Below are 25218 nucleotides of genomic sequence, written 5' to 3' on the forward strand. Positions count from 1 at the left end.
GGAGAGAGACAGACAGAGACAGAAAGACAGACAGAGAAGAGGAGAGAGACAGACAGAGACAGAAAGACAGACAGAGAAGAGGAGAGAGACAGACAGAGACAGAAAGACAGAGAGAGAAGAGGAGAGAGACAGACAGAGACAGAGAGAGAGAGAAGAGGAGAGAGACAGACAGAGACAGAAAGACAGACAGAGAAGAGGAGACAGACAGAGACAGAAAGACAGACAGAGAAGAGGAGAGAGACAGACAGAGACAGAAAGACAGAGAGAGAAGAGGAGAGAGACAGACAGAGACAGAGAGAGAGAGAAGAGGAGAGAGACAGACAGAGACAGAAAGACAGACAGAGAAGAGGAGACAGACAGAGACAGAAAGACAGACAGAGAAGAGGAGAGAGACAGACAGAGACAGAAAGACAGAGAGAGAAGAGGAGAGAGACAGACAGAGACAGAGAGAGAGAGAAGAGGAGAGAGACAGACAGAGACAGAAAGACAGAGAGAGAAAAGGTAAAGAGAGAAGAGGAGGAAGAAGAGGAGGGGGGATAGGGCAAGGAGAGAGTGAGAGAGACAGAAACAGGGGGAAGATAGAAAGAGACAGAGACAGAGGGAGAGAGAGGGCAAATCAAACATTCCCATGCAGACATCAGAGTCCTCAGCCCAATAACCTCTCCAGAGTCTGTCATATTTCAGCTAATAAAGAGGGGGATTTGAGAAGTTTCCTTGTAACTGCTCCAAGAGGAGCTAACATTGTTCGAATGTCCTCTGCTGCTGGACCTTGGCCAACAGGAAATTCCTGGGACAAATCTTTCCACTCAAGAGGTTTCCATTTATTTGTTTAAAAATTTAAAAATAATAATAATAATGAATCAAACAAACTACCTGATTGAACAAAAATCATGACTAATAATTATTAATAATATAATATAATATCGTTCCCAGCTCCGACCCCACTCATTCCTTCTCAGCTGCCGTAAACCAAACTCAGGAAGCTTTAGAATCCATTGTATCCGGGAGTGCCTGGGCCTTATTCTTCCCTTAGAACGATTTATGACCTCACAGTGCCATGACGTCACAATGCGTTGCCATGGATACCGGTTTATTATCCCCAACAAAGGGCCGGCTCCCGGGACCCCTCGGGCTACGGCCCCTGGTTCGCTCTCAGGGAAGTCAGTGTTGCTGCGCCCTGGCTCAGGACCGAGGAAGAGGCGAAGCCCCAGGGCCCGCCTCCCCAACTCAGTCAGGGCCCCCCGGCAGAGCAGACGCTGCACTGGGGCTTTTCAGGAGCAGCTGGCTTGTCTCAAGCAGCCAGGGTGCATCTCCGCATGGCCCAGTCATATTTGGGAGAAGGACCAGGGAGATCTTCCACCTCCTAGGGTTTGGGGGGATTTTCCCGTTAGTAATATAGTATTTGTGAACAGCTGCTTAAAATAAATTCACTGGGGGGGGGGGGCGGGGGCATCGAGGCGGGAATATGTCAGAGCTTGAGCCGATTCAGGGGACTTGGGCCCTTGTCCTGCCCTCATCCCTCTGCAAGGCTGGGGAGCCAGCCATTGTAGACACACCTGAAATCGATTCCACAGGAACAGAAACACCTGTGAGTTCCCCAAGCCTGGATTGCGCCAGGCATTTATACACATAAAGAGATCAAGCTCCGAAGGGGGAGGGGAGGCTTCAATTGGATTAGGAAGAGGCCCAGGATGGGCACGAGGTGGGGAGGGCCACTGGTGATTCGGAGAATCACGCGGGTTTTAGAGGTTTAAGGAAATTTAGAGATCACTTAGTCCGAAATCCACCCCCCACCCCACCCCCCCACACCCTTTTATAGAAGAAAAGCCAGTAAGGGCAAAAGTCAAGCCTGCTCCCCACTTCATTTTTCCATTCATTAGAAACAGCTGCCAGGAAGAAGAAGCATTCAAGAAACTTGCAGGTTGGAGTTAGCAAAGAATTACAACATGTCAGAGCTGGGAGGGGCCTCAGAGCAGGGGATGTCAGGGCTGGGAGGGGCCTTTAGGATGGAGGCCCGGCAGTCAATAAGCATTTTTCCTAACCATCAAGAAGCTTTCAGTCTAATGGAGCAGACACACACACACACACACACACACACACACACACACACACACACACACACCCCATTAGGAGCATAGTGGGACTGGAATCTTGAAAAAGACCAAGAAAGCCAGGAAACAGGTGATTTATTCCTAACCATCAAGAAGCTTTCAATCTAATGGAGCAGACACACACACACACACACACACACACACACACACACACACCATTAGGAGCATAGTGGGACTGGAATCTTGAAAAAGACCAAGAAAGCCAGGAAACAGGTGAAGGAGAAGAAGAATGGACCTGGAATATCTGATCCAGGAGGGACTTGAGACGGCCCCATATTCCAAGATGGGAACGTAGAGGCCCAACGTGGAGAAAGGATTCTCTGACTAGGCCACAGCAAGCGAGTGACAGAGGCAAAGGTCTCTCAGCTGGTGCCTCTTCACTGAACCAGACAGGACGCTTTTTCTGGGAGCCAGCTGGGCCTGGCTGAGTTATCAGCTTGGCATCTGGCCTATCCTTATCGTGATCTGAAGTGGTCTAAGATTCAGATCTTGTGTTTAAAATGAACATAACGCATGTGATGAGAACACTTTGTTCTTCTATTACAGTTCTTGATTTTTCCCGACTGCCTCCCCGTACGTGACCTCATTCATGAACCAACCTCCGGCCCGGACTTCCTGCATTTGTAGAGGGGCAGGCCCAGAGGTGTCCTGGAGACATGCTTCACTGAGGGTCCTGAGCAGGGATGGCTGCTATTTCTACAACCCAATGACTACTCTTTGAGCATCAGAAGATATTTCAAGGCTTCAAAACATGAAATGGTGCAGAATCAGAAGAACTGGGTTCTTGTCTCTTTCTGAGGCTCTGTTCAGAACTCTAAGTCAAAGGCCTTCTCAGGGACTCAGTTTCCCCCTCTGTCGGGTGCTGGGGTAGAACAGGCGCTTTCCAAGGTCCTTTGCGATTCTGATCTGTGCAGAATAGATTTAGGGTCTCTAAAGAGACCACCCGGGCCAATGTCTTCAACTTGCCCAGAAGGAAATCGCAACTCCAAAGGGGAGGTGCCTGCCTGAGGTTCTCAAGAGAATAGGCAGTAAAATCAGGATTTTGGTCCAGGTTCTAGACTTCAAATTCAGCACTTTCCCCTAGAGTGTGGTTCTATAGGTTGACAGTGCCATCCTTGTTTCTTTAAATACAACTTTGCTCTAATGTATACCATAAAACTATTGCATAAAAGCAAAGGTTTTCCTCAACACTGCATTTTTTTTTTAATTTTTTTGCAGGGCAATGGGGGTTAAGTGACTTGCCCAGGGTCACACAGCTAGTAAGTGTCAAGTGTCTGAGGCCGGATTTGAACTCAGGTCCTCCTGACTCCAGGGCCAGTGCTTTACCACTGCGCCATCTAGCTGCCCCTCTCAACACTGCATTTCAAGAATAAATACTGGATTTACAATTGATGCCCCCCTCCCCCCCCAGCTCTGGAACTTTATGCTGTAAGGTCCCTCCCAGCTCAGACATTCCCTATTTCAAGGTTCTTCCCATCACTAGCATTACTTGTTCTTAGACCCTTCCCAGCTCTGACATCCCCTGTTCTAAGGCCCCTTCCAGCTCTGACATCCCCTGTTGGTTTTTTTGTTTGTTTTTAGTGAGGCAATTGGGGTTAAGTGACTTGCCCAGGGTCACACAGCTAGTAAGTGTTAAGTGTCTGAGGCCAGATTTGAACCCAGGTACTCCTGACTCCAGGGCCGGTACTGCGCCACCTAGCTGCCCCCCTGTTGTTTCGAATACTAATTGCAAATATACTAATAATAACTAGCATTTATGTGGTACCTACTATGTGCCAGGCACTGTGCTAAGCACTTTATAAATATCATCTCATTGAGCCTCTCACAACAGCCCTGGGGGGTACGTGCTATTATTATCCCCTTTTTACAGTTGAGGAGACTGAGGCAGATAGAGGTGAATTGACTTGCCCAGGGTCATACAGCTAGCAAGTGTCTGAGCCTGGATTTGAACTCAGGCCTTCCTGACTCTAGGTCCAGCACTTGCTCCACTGGGCCACCTCGCTGCCTCTTTCAGGTGGCACTGAAGTATACAAAGCAACATATATACATTATGTCCTCTGGGCCATTTTGCAGATAGGGAGACTGAGGCACAGAGAACCTAAGCAACTCGCCCATATCACACGGCTATTAAACATTAAATTTGAACCAAGGTCTCATCCTTCTCCTACCTACTCCAGCTACTTCTAAGAGCAATGCTGCTTTCCCACCCTTTGACGTAAATCCTAGTATCTAGACCAAGTCCCTAGAGACAGGGACCTCCTCTTACCTTCATTAAACAGGTGAGATCCGGCTGTTTATTGGGTGCACGGGCACAAGTGAGAGTGTGCAGGTGGCAGCCTCGCAGCAGTCCCTGGGACCCAGGATTCACAGGTGAGGGGCCACTTCTTATATGTGGCTCTAAACTCATCTAATGTGCTGCTTCACTTAGCTGTGTGACTTTGGGCAAGTGGCTTAAAGTCCCTGTTCACTGAATCAATATTTATTGATTTGAGAAGAACAAATCCAAACCTCAGGGAGGAAAAAATCAAAAGGGACAAATGGGCACTTTACACCTCTTTGGAGATTTGGCTGTAGCTAAGTTCTCACTGATTTACAGCGGTCTCTCCCCGTCCGCCCCACCCCCGTGTCTCTCTCTGTCTCTGTGTCTCTCTCCCTCCCTCTTTTCTTCCTCTTTGTCTCTCCCTCTTTTCCTCCTCCTCCTCTCTCTGTCTCTGTATCTCTGTCTCCCTATCTCTATGTCTCTGTGTGTGTCTCTGTCTCTTTCTTTTGCTCTCTGTCTCTGTCTGTCTGTCTCTGTCTCTCTCTCTGTCTTTTTGTCTCTCTGTCTCTCTCTGTCTCTCTGTCTATGTCTCTCTTAGTATCTCTGTCTCTGTCTGTCTCTCTGTCTCTCTGTGTGTGTGTCTCTCTCTGTGTCTCTGTCTCTGTTTCTGTGTCTGTCTGGCTCTCTGTCTCTCTCTGTCTCTCTGCCTGTCTTTCTGTCTCTCTGTCTCTGTCTCTGTCTCGCCCTCTCTTGCCTAATAATCGAATACTCAGGAGCCAAGGACAGGAAGCAAAGACTATCTACCTTCCAGTATCAGTCACTGGTTTGCTCCCTGGCCTGCACTGGAGCCATTCAAACTCTCTCAAGTGAAAGCCAATTGTTAAAATTTCAGTGTGAGCATGTATACTTGAGAAATCAAAAAATGTTACAGAGTAGGGCTTGCTTTGTTGTATCATTGCTTGTTTCTACACTTAACAAAGTTAATTAGCAAATGTCAGGAATGCAGATTAAACTTCCAAGGGATCCTGTGTACCGTACAGAGAGCTGGATGTTAAACACTGACCAAGGCATGGCTGTTTGCTCCCCTTTGCCAGGCTGCCCTGGTGGCGGGCCCTGGTTGGGGAGGGAGCAGTCAGCCCCTCTCTGGCCTTTGGCTTCCTCTCTCTGTGTCCAGCCCAGCTCCCTAGGAGGCCCACACACTCACGAAGGTCCACTGGGTTGTGGGGTCCGTGTGGAAGGAAGACCAGGCTTGCAAGATCCCAGCCAAGCAAGTACAGAAAAGTGCTGCTTTACCCATGGAAGGAAAGCCTGACAGATGTAGCCTCTTTACTCTGGAATGGGCATGTTGGCACTTGTCAGGGAGCAGCGTGTTTGCAAATGTGGCATTTTCATCAGAGACTTGTGCCATCCCGAGTCCCAGCTCATTTGCAGCCCCCTTTCTTTCTCCTCCTTCTCTGCATCTTTCTCTGGTTGCCTCTCCCTCCTCCCTTTGTGGCCTCTCTCCTGCTCCCTCCCCCAGGATCTCCATGCTCCCTTTATCTCTCCTACCTGCTTCTCCCTCTCTTCTTTCTCTCTCTAGCTCCCGTTTACTCTCTTCATTTACTTGTCTGTTTTCCTTCCTTCATCCCCCTTTCTTTCCTTCCGCCTTTTTCTCTTTCTTTTCTTATATCCTCTTTCTTCTGTCATTTTAATTTCCTTTTTTCTTCCTTTCTCTTTCTTTCCTTTGCTCTTTTGTCTCCTTCTTTTCTTCCTTTCATCATCTTACTTTCCCTCTCACTTTCCCTCCCTCTTTTGATTCCCTCCCTTTGCTTTCTTCCCTCCTTTCCTCTTTTCCTCCCTCCCTTCCTTTTTTCCTTTCTCCCTTCCTACCTCCTTTCCTCTCTCCCTCCTTCCCTCCCCCTTTCCTTCCTTCCTTCCTTTTTTCTCCTTCCTCAATCCCTCCTTTTCTTCCTTCCTCCTTCCCTCCCACCTTCCTTTTCTTCCTTCCTTCCTTTCTTTTTTCCCTCTCTCCTTTTTTCTCCCTCCCTCCCTCCTTTCCTTCCTTCCTTCCTTCCTTCCTTCCTTCCTTCCTTCCTTCCTTCCTTCCTTCCTTCCTTCCTTCCTTCCTCTCTATTTTCCTTCCCCCTCTCCCTTCCTTCCCCCTTCCTCTCTCTCAGACAAATGCCCTTTGACTTTGATTTGCCATCAGTAACCTCAGTGCTCAATGAAGTGCTGATCTTTCTTGTGGCTTCCCATCGACCATTCTTAGCGCATTCTAGGGCCAGGAGCTCTTCATTGTGCTTCTGCTACTTTGTCCTCCCAGATAGCCCTTTCTCAGCTGACTTGCAAGGCAAGGATGAGACCTCTCAGAACTGCTCTTGTTCAATCAGACAGATGAGGCTGGTCAGCAGTTCTACCCTATGACTGCAGGGCCAGGGCTTTGTGGATGCATTGTCTGTCCACGTACATCAACTGCTTCTACCAGACACAGCTCCTGACCAGCTAGCTGGCTCCATCAGCCTGGGCTGCAAATGCTAGGGGAATCCTTGTAATTAACAGAGAACTGGCCTTCTACAGTCCAACTTAAGTGTGAGCTTGAGAAAGCCTAGGAGAAGAGAACCAGGTTTGGCAGAGATAAATGGGAATCAGTTGGGAAGATTCAGGAAATTTGGGAAGGAGATGGAAGGAAAGGGAGAGAAGGAGAGGGGGTTAGGGAGGAAAAAGGGCAAGGAAGGACGGAAGGAGGGAGGGAGGGAGGGAGAGAGGGAGGAAAAGAAAGAGGGAGAAAGGAAGAAAACAAGGAAGGGACAGAGGGAAGGAAGGGGGAAGGAAGGAAGGATGGAGAGAAAGAGAGGGAGAGAAAAAGGAAGAAAGGAAGGAAAGAAGGAAGGGATGGAGGGAAGGAAGGTTTTAGGGTAGAAGTCTTCAGAGAGATCTATTTCTGACTTGTTCAGTCATTTTCAGTTGCATCCAACTCTTCATGACCCCATTTGGGGTTTTCTGGTAAAAATACTAGAATGGTTTACTATTTCCTTCACCAGCTCATTTTTACAGATGAGGAAACTGAGACAAACAAGGTTAAGTGACTCCCCAGGGTCACACAGCTAGTAAGTAGTTGAGGCCAGATTTGAACTCAGGAAGATGAGTCTTCCTGACTCCAGGTCTGGTGCTCTATACACTATACCATCTCAATGCCCCTATTTCTGATACATGTGACTAATAAACATTTGTTGAATTGAATTGAATAAGGGCAAGAAAATGGTTCAGGACCTGTACAGACAATATTTCAGTTGGTCTTCAATTGACTTGCATGACCTGCCCTAAGATACCTGAATGATCCTTCCAGGCCAGATCCCTGATCACTATTTATCCCATCTCCCAGCCCTCTTATGTTCCCCTAGAAGTTTTTAATATATTTGGGTAGACCAGGTATACAGTGGAACTGCCAATTCTGTGGCTTCTGGACCACATGCAGCTCAGCAGATTAAAATAGAATGGGGAAATGAATACATGATAAGTGCAAAATACAAAATAAATAGATGATATTATACTGTTTTTTGGTTTTGGTTTGGGGTTTCTTGTCTTGTTTTTTGTTTTTGTGGGGCAATGAAGATTAAGTGACTTGCCCAGGGTCACACAGCTAGTAAATGTCAAGTGTCTGAACTCAGATCCTCCTGAATCCAGGGCCAGTGCACTATCCACTGTGCCACCTAGCTGCCCCTATTATGTTTTTTAAACTAAGGGATCTTCATGTACAGATTAATGGCTCCTGTTTCTATTTGAGTTTGATAGCCCTGGGATAAATGCATGGAAAGATAAATAAATGTTCATTGAATAATAGGAGATAAAATCACCATAATATAACATACTAGAATACAGACACCATACAAAACAACAATTCAGGGAATGTGATATGGCAGAAACTATGGGTCTCATGCCTCACACACAACCTAAGGCTTCTCTCACCTCTTAGGATTCTCGTCTCCCTTCAAGGCTCAGCACTAGTGCCACCTCCTCCAAAAGGCCTTCCCTGATTCACATACCCTCCCCAATTGCTTTTCTCCCTCCTCAGTTTTCTTATTCCATACCACTTCATGCACGTGTTTATCCCACCCCCTCCAAGAATGGAAGGCCCCTGACAATGGGTACTCCTTTCTGTTTATTTTTGTCTTTGTAACCCCAGTAACCAGTAAAATGCCTGCCACACAATCTTGTTGAGCAGTTTCAGTCTATATCCAACTTTTCATGACTCTATTTGGGGTTTTCTTGGCCAAGGTACTGGAGTGGTTTGCCATTTCCTTCTCTAGTTCATTTCTTTGGGGGGGGGGGTGAGGCAATTGGGGTTAAGTGACTTGCCCAGGGTCACTCAGCTAGTAGGTGTCAAGTGTCTGAGGTCAGATTTGAATTCAGGTCCTCCTGAATCCAGGGCCAGTGCACTATCCACTGTGCTACCCAGCTGCCACCTTCTAGCTCATTTTTACAGATGAAGAAACTGTGGAAAGCAGGGTGAAGTGACTTGCCCAGGGTCATACAGTTGGTAAGTGTCTGAGGCCAAATTTGAAGTCAGGAAGATGAGTCTTCCTGATTCCAAGCCCAATGCCCTATGCACTGTGCCACCTAGCCACCTGCTCTGCCACATAGCAGATGTTTAATAAAGGTTGCTTGATCGATTGACTAATGCTCTTTCTGTAGATATAGAGTGTGAGCTCCCTGAGGGCAGGCACTATCTTACTTTTTTTCTTTGTATCCTCAATGCCTAGCAGATCGCCTGCTATTGAGCAGCGATTTGAGAAAGCCTCCTTGGGTGGAATTTGCTGAAGGCAGCCATGATTAATTGCCCACTGAGTGTACAGGCAATCAGCACAAGTTCAGAGGGTGTCTGGCTGCGGCAGCAGGGCACATTTGCTAATGAGAAGGAATTCATCATAGCAAAACTGGCAGCGCTGAGGGTTAGCAGACAAGTCCCAATTTACAGTCCCTTTCAGGAGGGTCTGTGGCCCCTGGGGATGCTCAAGAGGTCAACACAACAATCCCCTGTAGCAGCTGTTTTTTCCAGAAATGACATTTGTCATTGAACCCAGACTACACCAGATTCGTGTGGACAGAAGCTAAGCTTGTCCTGTTTGGGGGGAGCTGCACCCACACAGAGGCTTCTCCTGGGAGAAATAGCCTTTCCCCCAGAGTATTTTTACCATTAAGACCAGGACCACAAAGAGTACCCTGAGGCAAGCAGCCCCATTTAAAAAGTGCCCTCAATTAAGGCTCTGCAGCTCACCCCAAGCCATCTGGTAGCTTTCCATTTTACCTAATTATTCTTGTTAATGAGGTGCTAAGCTTAGTTGGTTCCACCACTTCAGAAGGACCCAAGTGCTCTCTTGTTGCCCTCGAAATTTAGCACCTGGGGGCAAAGCCCCAATCGTCCCACCCTAGTGATGACTCTGACAGAGAGGCCTTGATTTCCTGAGTTTGAGGAGTTCTGTTTGACTCTTGGCTCTGCTGCTTATTACCCCTGGGGGACCTTGGATAAGTTGTTTCCCTTCTCTGGGGCCCCATTCCTCTGTAAAAGGATGGGATGGGGTAGGGAAGGGAGTGGACTAGATATCCTTTAAGTACCCTCCAACCCTAATCTATGATCATTGCTGAAAGAAGAAAAAACTGATACCAGAATTTAGCAGAAATCAATGAATTGAAACTCCTTGGACTCTGCCCTGGAACCTCCCTGGGGTCTAGTGGGTGAACTTTTCCTTATTTTGTCCATCTTTTGTATCTCTCAATACCTGCTCTAACATTCTAGCAGGTCCTTGTTTTTGTATCCCTCAATGCCTACTCTGACATTCTAGCAGGTCCTTGCTTTTGTATTCCTCAATGCCTGCTCTGACATTCTAGTAGGTCCTTGTTTTTGTACCCCTCAATGCCAAGTAAAAGACAGGAAGGAACAACAATAGCTTTGTGTTCATCAGCATTGGGCACTCAGTCTATGATCACAGATGTTAACTTTAAGAGCTATCAAATCAAGTCTAACCTCCTCATGATACAGGTGAGGAAACAGTGACTGGCCCAAGGTCACGCAGGAAGTAAATGACAGAAGCAAGAATTGAACCCAGACCCTCTGACTCCAGAGGCAGTGGTCTTTCCACTGTACCATGCTACTTCTGCCCTTCTTGGGGGAAGCTCTTGAGAACATGAAGAGGTGACGCAAAGTGACACAGTGGAGAGAGTGCTGGGTCTCGAGGCCAGAAGACCTGAGTTCAGTCTCAGACACTTAACTTGCTATGTGACCCTGGACAAGTCACTTATACTCTGACTCAATTTCCTCATCTGTAAAATGGTGATAATAATAACACCCACCTCTCATGATTGTTGTGAGCATCAAATGAGATAATAATTGTAAAGCACTTAATACAGTATCTGGTGCATAGTTAGTACTAAATGAATGTTAACTATTATGATTGTTGTTGTGATAGCAACGTATCCAGCATTATTCAGTTAGTAAGCTTCAGAGGCTAAACTTGAACCCAGGTCTTTCTGTTTCTAAGGCCAGCACTTGATTCATTATGCCCTCCCCCTCTTTTTCTTCCTTCCTCCCCCTCCCCTTTTCTCTCTCCCTCTTTTTGTTTCTCTCTCCCTCTTCCTCTCTTTGTCTCTGTCTCCCTCCTTTCTCTCTTCTATCTCCATCTCTGTATCTTCTCCTTTCTCCCTTCTCTCTCCCTTCTTCCCTCTTCTCTTCCCTCTCCCCTCTTCTCTCTCTCTTCTTTCTCTCTTTCTTCTCATTTGAAAAAAGACTTTTTAAAAACCTCATAAATGTTTTACAGTTTATTTTAAAATTCCACAAATTGAATGGGCTGCCCCAGGTGGTAGTGGACGCCCCCCTTGCCAGAGGTCTTTAGGCAAAAGCTAAACAACCACTTCTTGGACAGGAGGCAGCAAAGGAACAATCATTGAACTTAGAGTCATAGAACCTGATTTTGAATCCTGGCTGTGCTACTGTACGACTTGGATGAGTCACTTAACCCCTGTCAGTCTCAGTTTCCCCACCTGTAAAAATGGGAGGGTTGGAAGAGATGGAATTTAGGGACCCTTCTGGCTCTCAGTCTCTGATCCGAAGTCATTTACACTCACTGTACCTCAGTTTCCCCACCTGTAAAAATGAGAGGGTTGAATGAGATGGAATTTAAGATCTCTTTCATCTCTGACTCTCTGATGCAGTCACTTTAACTTCTCTGCCCTTAGGCTGTGTCAGATGACCTCTGAGGTCCCTCCCAGCTTTTCATCTGTGAGCCTTTGTCATTGAGAGTTTTTCTGTCTGGGTACATCTCAATTCTTCCCCTGGCACTTTGAAGAGGGTGGTGATTTCTGAAACCCCTTCCAGCCCTCAGTGTGCTCAGATCCTCAGGCTGGGACCCTTTGACTCAGAGCCTCTGATTATGAGATTCTGTGATTCTTTGTAAGGGACTGACGCACTTGGACTTTTGGCCCAATACCTTCACGCCATCTAGGCAAGGGCTTATTGACCTTGTATTCTGACCACAAGCTTGCACTTGGAGATCAATAATAACTACTGTGTTAGAGGACTCTTGGAAGCTGTGCTATGGATTCAACTAAATTAAGGGTAATTACACGTTAGCTTCTGTATTCTTGCCACTATTTACAGAACCGCCATATAATTAACTGTTTATTAGGGTCTTTCCTGGTTTGGATGAGATTCCAGTCGGCTCAAACACCCCAGAGTCACACACAGAGAAAACCACTCGGTTTGCATTTGTTTATGCAGCTTTCTCCTGGGCACAGAGCTCAGACTGGGAAGATCCCAGCTTAAACAGTCCAGTATGGCCAGTATGGCTAAAAGGACACTGGATCTGCAGTCCATGCACCTGGCAATGAGGCCCAGCTCTGCATTTCATTTATGCCCAGTGTGACCTTGGGCAAGTCACTTCCACATTCTGGATCTCAATGTCCCCATGTGTAAGATGTGAGAGAGATCAGATGTCTTCTGAGGTCCCGTTCTTGCTCTTAAGTTTTTTATTGTTTGGTTGTGCCTGACTCTTGGTGACCCCAACTCTTTGGGGTTTTCTTGGTAAAGATATCGGAGTGGTTTGCCAGTTCATTTTACAGATGAGGAAACTGAGGCAAATAGGGTGAAGTGACTTGCCCAGAGTCACACAGCTAGTAAGTGTCTGAGGCTGGATTTGAACTTGGGAAGAGGAGTCTTCCTAACTTCAGGCCCAGGACTCTGTGCACTGTGGTGCCCCCTGGCTACCCTGCTCTATGTTTAGGGTCTTAGTATCATAAATTTGGAATGACAGGACAGAACAAGGCTCTCTTTCAGATTCCTGGATGTGGGCATATTATGACCATGACAGATCATAATATAGCCCTGAAAACCCTCTCGACATGAGTATAAGTGGAGATTCTAAACATCGGGCACCATAGTGGAAAGAGTGCCAGTCCTGGAGTCAAGAAGAGCTGAGTTCAAATCTGACCTCAGACACTTACCAGTTGTATGACCCTGGGCAAGTCACTTGACCCTGTTTGCGTCTGTTTCCTCATTTGTCAAATAAGCTGGAGAAGGAAATGGCAAACCACTCCGGGATCTTTGCCAAGGAAATCCCAAATGGGGTCGTGAAGAGTCAGACAGGACTGAAAAGCGATCAAACAACAACAAAGCTAACATTGTCTAATACAGTGGAAAGGGCCATTGGCTATGGAACTGGCGGACCTAGCATTGGGTCCCACATCAGCTACTTGCTATCTGTGTGACCTTTGACCCCCTCAACCTCCATCTCTTTATCTGTATAATGAAGGGATTGGACTAGACAACCCCTACAATTCCTTGCAGCTCTAAATCTCAGATTCTATGCCTGAGAGTCACAAGTCCTTCATCTGCCTCTAACCTGGTCTGTGACACTGGCCAAGTCATGGCCTCACTGGTTTACAGTGCCATTCATTCATTCGTTCATTCATTCAACAAGCATTTATTAAGTATCTCCATGTCAGGTCCTGTGCTGGGCACCAGGGGTTCAGAAATAAAAACAGAGTCCCAGCTTTCAGTCTATCTGTTAAATGAGGAAGTTGGTCTCAATTACCTAGAAGGTTCCATTCCAACCCTCAATCTATTATTCTAGGATAGAGTCCATACTAATAATAAGAGCTTCCTTTCCATTGCTTTTGGCTTAAAAAATTGTTATTATTATTTTTTGGCAGGGATAGGTTCCAGTCCAGTGGAAAATATTCTCTGAGCTTTTGCTATCACTGACTTCTTTTGTAAGGGAAGGAGAAAGGAGGGGAATTGAATGTTGGTTTCTGCAGAAAAGCCAGATTTACATTAACCTAGAATTTTACTTTGCCAAAAATGACTCTTTCTTTATTTCCATCCATAGACAGGGTGAACCTCACTGGAGGGATGTGTTCTCAGTTAAATGCTTGTTGACCAGTGAAATCACTATATTGGGAGTGAAGGTAACTTGATTCAAGTTAGAGTAACTTGAGAGTTGGGTGACCTTGGGTAAGTTACTTTCCTAATTCATACCTCAATTTTCTCTTCTGATGGTCTCTAAGGTCCATCCCCAGTGCTTCCACTCCAGGTAGGCTTTCTCCTTAGCTTTTTCTCTTTGTCTGCTCAATATCTGTAGAGGCAGTGAGACATAGAGCTGTGGACTTCAATCAGGATAACCTGGGTTCAAATCTTGCCCCTGACACTTCTTTACCATGTGACCCTAGGCAAATCGCTTAACTTCTCTGAAATGAGTCTTTAGCAAGTCTCTAAGACTTAGCTACCAAATTGCCTGATATACAATAGGAAGTTAATAAATGCTTGTTGGGTGATAAGTGAGTGGTCGGTTGGATTGGTGGAGATGATTCCCATAGTGAGGGTTTTCCCCAAGCTAATGATTTCACAGTTCCTTCTCTTAGCTATTTGTATTCCTACCATTCATTCCATAGTAGGTATTTGTGAAATGCTTGTGGAATTGAATTGAATTCATAGTATTTTGCTATCATTAAAAGACACAAGTTCCTCTCTGACCATATATGACATCTGAACAATTCTGAAACACAGTTTGAACAGTTCATCCCCTTTGGCCTCATGATTCCATGACTAAGTGTGTAATCCACAAAGGCCAAAGGCAGAAAGCACTCATAAAAACCAAAATATTCACAGAAGCAGCTATTTGTGGTAGCAAAACAACAGAAACAAAATAGGCGATCATAAGTTGGGGAATGGCTACAAATGGTAATATATGAATGTAATTTATGCATATATGCAATATACGAATGCAATGAATATTCTTGCTATAGCCCTGCTCCTCATCAAGCTTGGAGTGGTTTTCCTCTTCATTTTTGTTTTTTGGCAGGACATTGAGTGTTAAGTGACTTGCCCAGGGTCGCACAGCTAGTAAGTGTCAAGTGTCTGAGGCCAAATTTGAACTTAGGTCCTCCTGAATCCAGGGCCAGTGCTCCATCCACTACACCACCTAGCTGCCCACAGTGGTTTCATATCGGCCTCAGACACTTGACACTTAGTAGCTGTGTGACCCTGGGCAAGTCACTTAACACTCATTGCCCTGCAGAAAGGAAGAAAGAAAGAAAGAAAGAAAGAAAGAAAGAAAGAAAGAAAGAAAGAAAGAAAGAAAGAAAGAAAGAAAGAAAGAAAGAAAGAAAGAAAGAAAGAAAGAAAGAAAGAGAGAGAGAGAGAGAGAGAGAGAGGGAGGGAGGGAGGAAGGAAGGAAGGAAGGAAGGAAGGAAGGAAGGAAGGAAGGAAGGAAGGAAGGAAGGAAGGAAGGAAGGAAGGAAGGAAGGAAGGAAGGAAGGAAGGAGGAAAGAAAGAAAGAAAGAGAGAGAGAGAGAGAGAAAGAAAGAAAGAAAGAAAGAAAGAAAGAAAGAAAGAAAGAAAGAAAGAAAGAAAGAAAGAAAGAAAGAAAGAAAGAAAGAAAGAAAGAAAGAAAGAAAGAAAGAAAGAAAGAAAGAAAAGCCATATCACCTGTCCTGCACATGCATAAGGGGATGTGACCCCTGAGTGGTTGAAAGAACACGGAGCCACAAAGCTGGATGAATGGAAAAAGGATTTGCTTCTGTTTGTTGACACACACTTTGAGAGAGGACCTTGAGAAAAAATGGATTGAGAGAGAAGCAGCTCCAGCAGACTGGAGCCCTGGAGCTTTAGGTATATAGGGAAAGTCAGCCCCACTTGTGTCCCTTGACTTCTAGTGCCTATGGCCCCTGAGAGCAGACTCCCCCTGGGTGAGCTCATCCCCTGTCTGTGTGTTTGATCTGAGATCGTCTCTCTCTTTCAGCTAAAGAGCTCACTTACCCTTGTGTATTCTTTGGTATATTCTAATTAGTATAACTTCTGCTATTGATGTTTGCCGGCTTTCTTTGATACAGAAGTTTACTAGCTATTCATGATGGTCTTTTGTGTAATCTCTGTTTGATGAGAAGCGGCTGGTTTAGCAGCTGGCAAGTGTTAAGCTAACTGGCAACCCTCCCTCCTTGTATTAGGGGGTGGCTTTCATTCTGAACCCAAACTTTTATCTCTATATCAGAGGTGTTTGAAGAGTAGCAGAGAAATAAAATTCTACCCTGACATCCTTTTTGGAGACTGTAGGTCATATGACTTAGTCTCTGTGGTCCTGGACCCTACCTGCCTCTTTCCCCAGTTAGGGTGCTGGAGAATCCAGCTCCTTTTCTCCCACTCTTCACAAGGGTGGGGCAGATCCCAGGTCATATCTATCTGTGCTAACCACAAACTGCTGTCTGTATATTTAGACATTCCCCCCCACACATATTTTACACTGCTCAATATGAAAAAATTAATATCAAGCGTTCAAAGAAACGTGGGGAACTTGTACCTAGTGATACAGAGTGAACTTAACAGAACTAAGAGAACTATATACATCATGGCTACAATATGATATACAAAAAAATACATAATGGCTACAATAAAATAAATGAAAATGAAACTAAATGGTAGTAGAAGCTGGATTAATTTTAACTACCAATCTTGGTAAAAATAAAAAAGGGGGCAGCTAAGTGGCTCAGTGGATAAAGCACCAGCCCTGGATTTGGGAGGACCTGAGTTCAAATCTGAACTCAGACACTTGACACTTACAAGCTGTGTGACCCTAGGCAAGTCACTTAACCCTCATTGCCATGTCCCCACCCCAAATGGAAACAGGAATATACCTACCAGTAGGAGAAAGATAATAATAAAAATAATAATAATACAGGGTGGCCCAAAAGTTATGAAGAAGTCTGATTTGTTAATAACTTAAAAAAATTTTTTTCTTTATTTTTTGCCACTTATGAGATTTTATTTTTCACATATAATGTAAGTTTATTTCCTATATATAACGTATGTGATGCCATGGTGTTGTAAATTAAAAACAAAAAATAAAGGAGTTATTAAATATTCATGACTTTTGGCCCACCCTGTAGCTAGCATCTACATAGGGTTTACTCTGTGCTAGGCACTGTGCTAAATACTTATTATAAACTCGATCTCATTTGATCCTCACAACAACCCTGCTGGGTAGGTGCTGTTATTACCCCTATTTTACAGATGAGGAAACTGAGGCCAATGGGGTTAAATGATTTGCCCAGGGTTATACAGCTAATAAATGTCTGAGGCCAAATTTGATCACTGATCTCCCTGACACCAGGCCCAGTGCTCTATAGATGCAGTGCTACGGAGGAGAAAGAGGTCCAAGGAGGTCAATGAGTCTCTTGGTCTTGCTGAAATCATATTTCTTTGTTAAAAGAGAATGGTTGGGGCCAGCTAGGTGGCACAGTGGATAAAGCACTGGCCCTGGATTCAGGAGGACCTGAGTTCAGATCCGGCCTCAGATACTTGACACTTACTAGCTGTGTGACCCTGGGCAAGTCACTTAACCCCCATTTCCCTTAAAAAAAAAAAAGAATGGTAGGGGGGGCAGCTAGGTGGTGCAGTGTATAAAGCACTGGCCCTGGATTCAGGAGGACCTGAGTTCAAATCCAGCCTCAGACACTTGACACTAACTGTGTGACCCTGGGCAAGTCACTTAACCCTCATCACCCTGCAAAAAAGAAAGAAAGAAAGAAAGAAAGAAAGAAAGAAAGAAAGAAAGAAAGAAAGAAAGAAAGAAAGAAAGGAAAAGAGAAAAAAGAGAATGGTAGGGGGCAGCTAGGTGGTGCAGTGGATAAAGCACTGGCCCTGGATTCAGGAGGACCTGAGTTCAAATCCAGCCTCAGACACTTGACACTAACTGTGTGACCCTGGGCAAGTCACTTAACCCTCATCACCCTGCAAAAAAAAAAAGAAAGAAAGAAAGAAAGAAAGAAAGAAAGAAAGAAAGAAAGAAAGAAAGAAAGAAAGAAAGAAAGAAAGAAAGAAAGAAAGAAAGAAAGGAAAAGAGAAAAAAGAGAATGGTAGGGGGCAGCTAGGTGGTGCAGTGTATAAAGCACTGGCCCTGGATTCAGGAGGACCTGAGTTCAAATCCAGCCTCAGACACTTGACACTAACTGTGTGACCCTGGGCAAGTCACTTAACCCTCATCACCCTGCAAAAAAGAAAGAAAGAAAGAAAGAAAGAAAGAAAGAAAGAAAGAAAGAAAGAAAGAAAGAAAGAAAGAAAGAAAGAAAGAAAGAAAGAAAGAAAGGAAAAGAGAAAAAAGAGAATGGTAGGGGGCAGCTAGGTGGTGCAGTGGATAAAGCACTGGCCCTGGATTCAGGAGGACCTGAGTTCAAATCCAGCCTCAGACACTTGACACTAACTGTGTGACCCTGGGCAAGTCACTTAACCCTCATCACCCTGCAAAAAAAAAAAGAAAGAAAGAAAGAAAGAAAGAAAGAAATAAAGAAAGAAAGAAAGAAAGAAAGAAAGAAAGAAAGAAAGGAAAAGAGAAAAAAGAGAATGGTAGGGGGCAGCTAGGTGGTGCAGTGGATAAAGCACTGGCCCTGGATTCAGGAGGACCTGAGTTCAAATCCAGCCTCAGACACTTGACACTAACTGTGTGACCCTGGGCAAGTCACTTAACCCTCATCACCCTGCAAAAAAAGAAAGAAAGAAAGAAAGAAAGAAAGAAAGAAAGAAAGAAAGAAAGAAAGAAAGAAAGAAAGAAAGAAAGAAAGAAAGAAAGAAAGAAAGGAAAAGAGAAAAAAGAGAATGGTAGGGGGCAGCTAGGTGGTGCAGTGGATAAAGCACTGGCCCTGGATTCAGGAGGACCTGAGTTCAAATCCGGCCTCAGACACTCGACACCTAGTAGCTGTGTGACCCTGGGCAAGTCACTTAACTCTCACTGACTGACCGAAAGAGAGAGAGAGAGAGAGAGAGAGAGAATGGTAGGGTGATTACAGGGAGATAATGGCATAAAACAAAGAGAAACAATAAAACAAATGAAGAAAAATTGGACAAGGATCCCCAAATTCAGATCAGCCAAGATGCCAAGGGACACCCTTCTAGGAAGAAACAAGACATGACCTATGGCCCGGTCTCAATGTCTTAAGGGAAAGGACTGAGACTTTTCCTGGTGAAAAACAAATATATAAATCAGCCCCTAGAGAACAGTGTGGAGGGAACAGCAGAGAGGAGGGAGTGAGACGGAGGGGTGATGAGTGTTGAGGTAAAGTTGATTCTTTACAGATGATGCGCAGCAGGGTTGACTCAAGGGGTGGGCAGAGTAAGCAAGCAGCTTGACTCCAGTCTGTGACTCTTTTCTCCTATGAATGCACCAGTTAGGGGAGAGGAAAAAAAAAAGAAAGGTTAATATTTTTCCTTTCAGAATTAGAGAACAGATGGGGTGATTCTTAACAGCCTTACCCCCCAGACTTGCCTGCTACTTCCTCTGTGTTTGCAAAAACCACCCTCATGCTGCTACATTTTTAGCAATTGGAATATCTGTCAGAATCAGTGAAGGCCTGGGTTCAAATCCTATATCCAACTCTTCCCAGCAAATCACCTCACATCTTTCAGCATCACTGTCCTCATCTAATCCCATGATTCTGTGCCCCTATATGTCAATGCTTATTAGCCACGTGATCCTCTTTGAAACTATACTTGATGGAATCTCAGTTTTCCTTTCTTTAAACTGGGGATGATTGGGGGGCAGCTAGGTGGTGCAGTGGATAAAGCACTGGCCCTAGAGTCAGGAGGACCTGAGTTCAAATCCGGCCTCAGACACTCAGACACTCAGACACTCAGACCCTGGGCAAGTCACTTAACCCCCAATTGCCTCACTAAAAAAATAAATAAATAAACTGGGGATAATTAATAATGCCTATGGCCCCTCCCTCACAGAGTTGTCAGGGTGGGTGAGTAGACTTAAATGAGATAATATAGAGTGCTTCACAAACCTTAAAATGTTATATGCATACCGTTTATTATGTTTATTATTTATATTATTAAGATGCTTATTATTATTGTGATCATGTTACTATTAATTTGCTTTCCTATATGGCTACTCTCTCCAGCAATGCAGATTCCAGCCCCACTACAACTTAGTATATGGTCTCCCCAAATTGCTACACTTGAAAAATTTATCATCCCATGGCCAAAGTAATGCTGAACCTCTCCAAACTTCTCGAGGCTGGTCCTCAGATGATAGACACGCAATCTGTTGCTTAGCCTATACTCAAAGCCTTTCCAACGTAACAGAACCTGCCAAACCTTCCGCTCCTTTGGCAGAGGCTTCAAGGACTCAGGGTTGTCTCCATACCACAATGAGACACAAAGGAAGGACCTTACTAAGGGAACAATGCTTTTTAAAAAAATTATCCAAAATCAAATCCCAAAGCTCCAGTGCCAAGCTCCCAGCCCATCGCCCTTCCCCAGAGTCACTCTGTGGGTACACAAGAAAAAAATATCAAGAAGCAACTCAGGGTAGGAAGAATACAGAGAGTATAGAGTCAATTCAGTCACAGATTTTCAAGGAATGATCCTGGGAGGAGAACTGGATTACAGTTATCCCTTCTTTATCGAGGGGGTTAGGGATGTGGTGCCCCCACAATCTGGAAAGTTTGCATAAAAATTCTGTACCCTCCTTTCATACCAGAGAAGAAATCTGATTTTTAAATTTTTCTTTTATGGGGTGTTTACAGTACCTTATTGTAAAATTTGGATTGATATTATATAATAATATATGTGTATGGGGGCAGCTAGGTGGCAGAGTGGATAAAGCACTGGCCCTGGATTCAGGAGTACCTGAGTTCAAATGTGACCTCAGACACTTGACACTTACTAGCTGTGTGACCCTGGGTAAGTCACTTAACCCCTTTTGCCCTGCAAAAAACAAACAATATATGTGTATGTATATATGTATGTATGCATGTGTATGTATATATTGTGTATATATGTATGTATTAAGCATTCCTGAGTTTCTAAACTTTTTCTGTGTTGTCTGCTGGCTTTCACATGTCATCTACAGTTTCTGCAAAACTCCCCCAAAATTCCCACTTTCTTTCTTTTTTTTTTTTTGCAGGGCAATGAGGGTTAAGTGACTTGCCCAGGGTCACACAGCTAGTAAGTGTCAAGTGTCTGAGGCTGGATTTGAACTCAGGTCATCCTGAATCCAGAGCCAGTGCTCTATCCACTGCACCACCTAGCTGCCCCCCCCTTAATTTCTTATGCTGATCTGCAACATATCGAAACCTGGATAGGGAGAGTCTCAATGTGGAAGGGTTAACTGTACTGACAACTATAATAATTACTCTTTGATTCTGAGATGCCATTTTGAAACTGTAACTATTAAAACCACTGCAAAGCCCCCATCTGATGTGTTACTCTATTGCTAGAAATGCCAAAGACATATAAATCCAGTGACAAAAAAAGAAAAGGATTTAATTAGGACATAAGCCAACCTAACTAAAAAGGAAACAAATTAATTTCTTAGTCAGTCAACTAGCATTCATTAAGCACTTCCTATGTGCCAGACACTGGACTAGCTAAGCACTAGGTATACAAAGAAAGGTAAAGATTCATCCCTGTTCTCAAGGAGCTTACAGTCTAATTGAGGAGACAACAGGAAAATAACTGTACAGACAAGATCATGGTCAGGATCAACTGGAGATAATCAACAGAAGGAAAGAAGTGCTGACATTTAGGGGATGGGGAAAAAGCTTCTTCTAGGAGGTGGGATTTTAGGTGTGTCTTGAAGGAAGATAGAGAAGGCAGGAAGCCAGAGATGAGGAGAGAGCATGATGGGCATGAGGGAGAAAAAATATTTTGAGGACAAAGGGGGAAAATACACAAATAAGTAAATTCTTCTTTCCTTTGGAGTACTGAGCATATCAGAGGAAAGGAGTGGGGTGGAGAGAGACACATAGTCCTTCAGAGCTCAATGAATCCAGTAGAATATAAAGTTTTCCCGGGCAGGGACTTGTATTTCACTTTTGTCATCTTATCTCTAGCACATACCGTAGCTCCTGGCGCATAGTAGGTTATTTATAAATGCATGTTGGATTGAACTGAGTAAAAGTCATTAACAATGTAATTACGGATTTTCAGTATTGGTAATCTCCACCATATTAATGAATGCTTGTTGGATTAGAATGAGTTGTTGTTGTTATTATTGTTGTTGTTGTTGTTGTTGACGATGATGATCATAGTGGGATAACAACCAGTTCTCAGGCCATTTCTATCTGAACCCTGTAAAAAATATGAGAATGGGATAGCCATAATGATGATGATGAATAGACAATGACAGAATTGGAAAACATGCTCATGAAAACCCATACAATATTAACAGAACACTCAAGCTATATCAATGTGATCAAAATGACAACACTACCAAAGTTAATTTACAGTTTTAAGTCTATACCAATCAAACCATCAAAAGAATTCGTTTCTAGAACTCAAGAAAAGAATAACAAAATTCATTTGTAGGGGAAAAAAGATCTAAAATGTCAATGCGATTAGTGGAGAAAACAAGTAAGAATGAAAGGGGAGTAACCCTTTCAGACCTCAAATTATATTACAAAGCATCAGTCACTAAAACAAAACGCGAGTTCCATTATCCAAAAGCAACTACAGAAAATTCCCACTTCAGAAAGGAGGAAAATAATTGTTAGATGTCTTCACAGGAAATGACAAACAGGTTAGAAACTTGCAAAAATATTTTCAAAACAGATAGATCTCATTTCTCCTCCTGGTTGCCTTTTCTTCTTTCAAACCCTAGCTAAAATCCTCTTTCCCCAAGAAGCCTTTTTCCAATCTCCCTTAATGCTAGCTACTTCCCTCTATTAATTATCTCTACTTTATGTATCTTTTGTATGTAATCATTTGAAGGTCAACTCCCCCATTACTATGTAAGCTCCTTGCGGGCAGGGCCTATTTTTCTTCTTTTTTTCTATCCCCAGCACTTAGCACGATGTCTAGCACACAGGAGACACCTAATCAATGTTTATTGACTGACTAGCTATGCTAGCAAAGAATGACAGGCATCCCCCTCCCTGCCTTTATTTATCTGAGAGAACTAAAAGTACTTAATATTTTGACTGAGCTTAAGAGATGGTAAGATCTCTAAGAAGAATTCAAAGGTCTCCCCATGGACAAGAGTCCCATGGACTTAACACATAACATGTCAAAAAAGAAACCTCAAACAAATGGGTGAATTTACAGTTTCACAATAGCTTCCAGATAAATATAGAAGAAGAAAAGCAATGTGGCAGGATAGCATCTAGTCCCTGGGACCATTTCTAGCTGAACTCCATCCAAAAATAAAATAAAAGAAGGATACCATAATAATGGAGAGGAGAAGAAGGTAGATGGTGAGGATGACGATGGTGGGGATGGGGGTAATGGTGGTGAGGGTGGTGATATTAATAACATCTTATATTCGAATAGTGTTTTACAGCTAGAGTTCCATGGCACATTGAGTTAGCTCGGAACAGATATCTTGGAAAGGCCGGTGATGAGCCAGATCTTATATCAAAAAATAGGGAAAAATAGCGTATCTAGTAAGAAAATATAAAGTGCTCTGAACCATGCTAAGTCCCTCCCTGACTCAAAATCCCATCTTTTTTAAAATTCCAATAGCTTTAATGCCATGATATTCTCCCGGTGATGGTATTTGGCTGGGGATCATGGAACACCGCAATCTCGGAAGCATCATAATTATAGGTGATGAAAAGAGAAATGGAAAGGTAGGCGTAAGCAGATGGCCTTATACACAATGCACTCCTTCCTGGACTTTCTTTCAGCCAAATGGGCCTCCCTGCTGTTCCTCACACACCGCACTCTACCTCCTGTTTCCACGCCTTTGCGCAGGGCATCACGCAATCGCAAAAGCAAAGAGGTGGAAGGAATCCCAAAGGTGGCCTAGTCCAACCAGTACCTGGAAAAAAAAAAAAGATTGCCCATTATAAGATACTTGGTAAGGGACTACCCAGTCCTACCTCATTCCTGGGTTATGTGCTCTCTCCACACTTTCTGCCTAGTTTCCTACAAGGCTCGGAGGAGGTGGCACCTCCTTCAAGAGGCCCCTCCTGATTCCTCTACCCCCAACCGTGAGTCATAGAAATAGGGGATCCTATATTATTTGACCCTAAAGCTTTTATATATCTTAGTATGGAGGAGGAAGAACAGATAGATGTATGTTGCTGCTTGTCTATGTGCCTTTAGACCAAATTTGTATTTGTACTACTGTTGGTATGGAAAAATAGTGTAATATACTATTGGATTTTCACACACACACACACACACACACACACACACACAAATAAATAAATAAATATGGAATCCTAGACATAGAGCCGGGGGCGGGCTCAGAGACCATCTGCCCCCTCATTTTACAGGTAAGGAAGTGAAGCCAGAAAGTTTACATGACTTCACCAAGGTCACACAGGTCATAACTGTCAGACGTAGGATTTGAACCCAGGTCCTCTGACTCCTGAGTCAGTACTTTACATTTTTTCCATCACTCTGCTGCATGTATTTATTTATATGTGCATTTACTCCTCTGTGTAAATGTTGTTTCCCACCCACCCACCCCGGCCCCAAGTAGAATATAAGCCTATTGATGGTGGAGATTTTGTTTTTGTCTTTGTATGCCCATAGTGCCAAGAAGCACATAGTAGGTGCTCGATCAATGCTTGTTAAATTGAATTAAGTGTATTAAAGTTTCCACAGTGCTTGGCACATAGGAGGTGCTTGATCAATGCTTGTGAAATTGAATTAAGTGTATTAAAGTTTCCACAGTGCTTGGCACATAGGAGGTGCTTGATCAATGCTTGTGAAATTGAATTAAGTGTATTAAAGTTTCCACAGTGCTTGGCACATAGTAGGTGCTTGATCAATGCTTGTTAAATTGAATTAAGTGTATTAAAGTTTCCACAGTGCTTGGCACATAGGAGGTGCTTCATTAATGCTTGTGGAATTGAATTAAGTGTATTAAAGTTCCCCAAGGCCCTATGCAGAATCTGCTTTGTAACTCATACCTAGGACATCTTAGGCAAGTTGTCATCATAAGCAAGGGGAAATAGTCATGTGTACAGTGTGCTGTAATAAGGAAGCTGTGTTATGAACCTTAGAGGTGGCCTCTATAAAATGCTCTAAGGTTTGCAAAGTACTTTTATCTCTTTTAGTCCTTTCAATAATCCTAGGAGGTAGGTGGCTATTATTATACCCATTTTAGAGACAAGGAAACTGAGGCTGACCAAGGGTAAGTGACTTTGGCAGTCACATAGCTGGTAAGTGTCAGAGGCTGGATTTGAACTTGGGTCTTCCTGACTCCAGGCCCAACCAAACCTGTGGTGCTGTGGTCAACTGCCATGATTACTGATCTCCCTTATCGTCCACATCAGACTTGGTGCCAAAGGCCTGTCTCCAAAACTCAAATCAAACCACGGTCAACGAACATTGTCAATCACTGTAGACGGGTAGAGCTGCTGACCCCTTGGAAGCTG

This window comes from Dromiciops gliroides, chromosome 1, assembly GCF_019393635.1.
Source record: "Dromiciops gliroides isolate mDroGli1 chromosome 1, mDroGli1.pri, whole genome shotgun sequence".
NCBI lineage: Eukaryota > Metazoa > Chordata > Mammalia > Microbiotheria > Microbiotheriidae > Dromiciops > Dromiciops gliroides.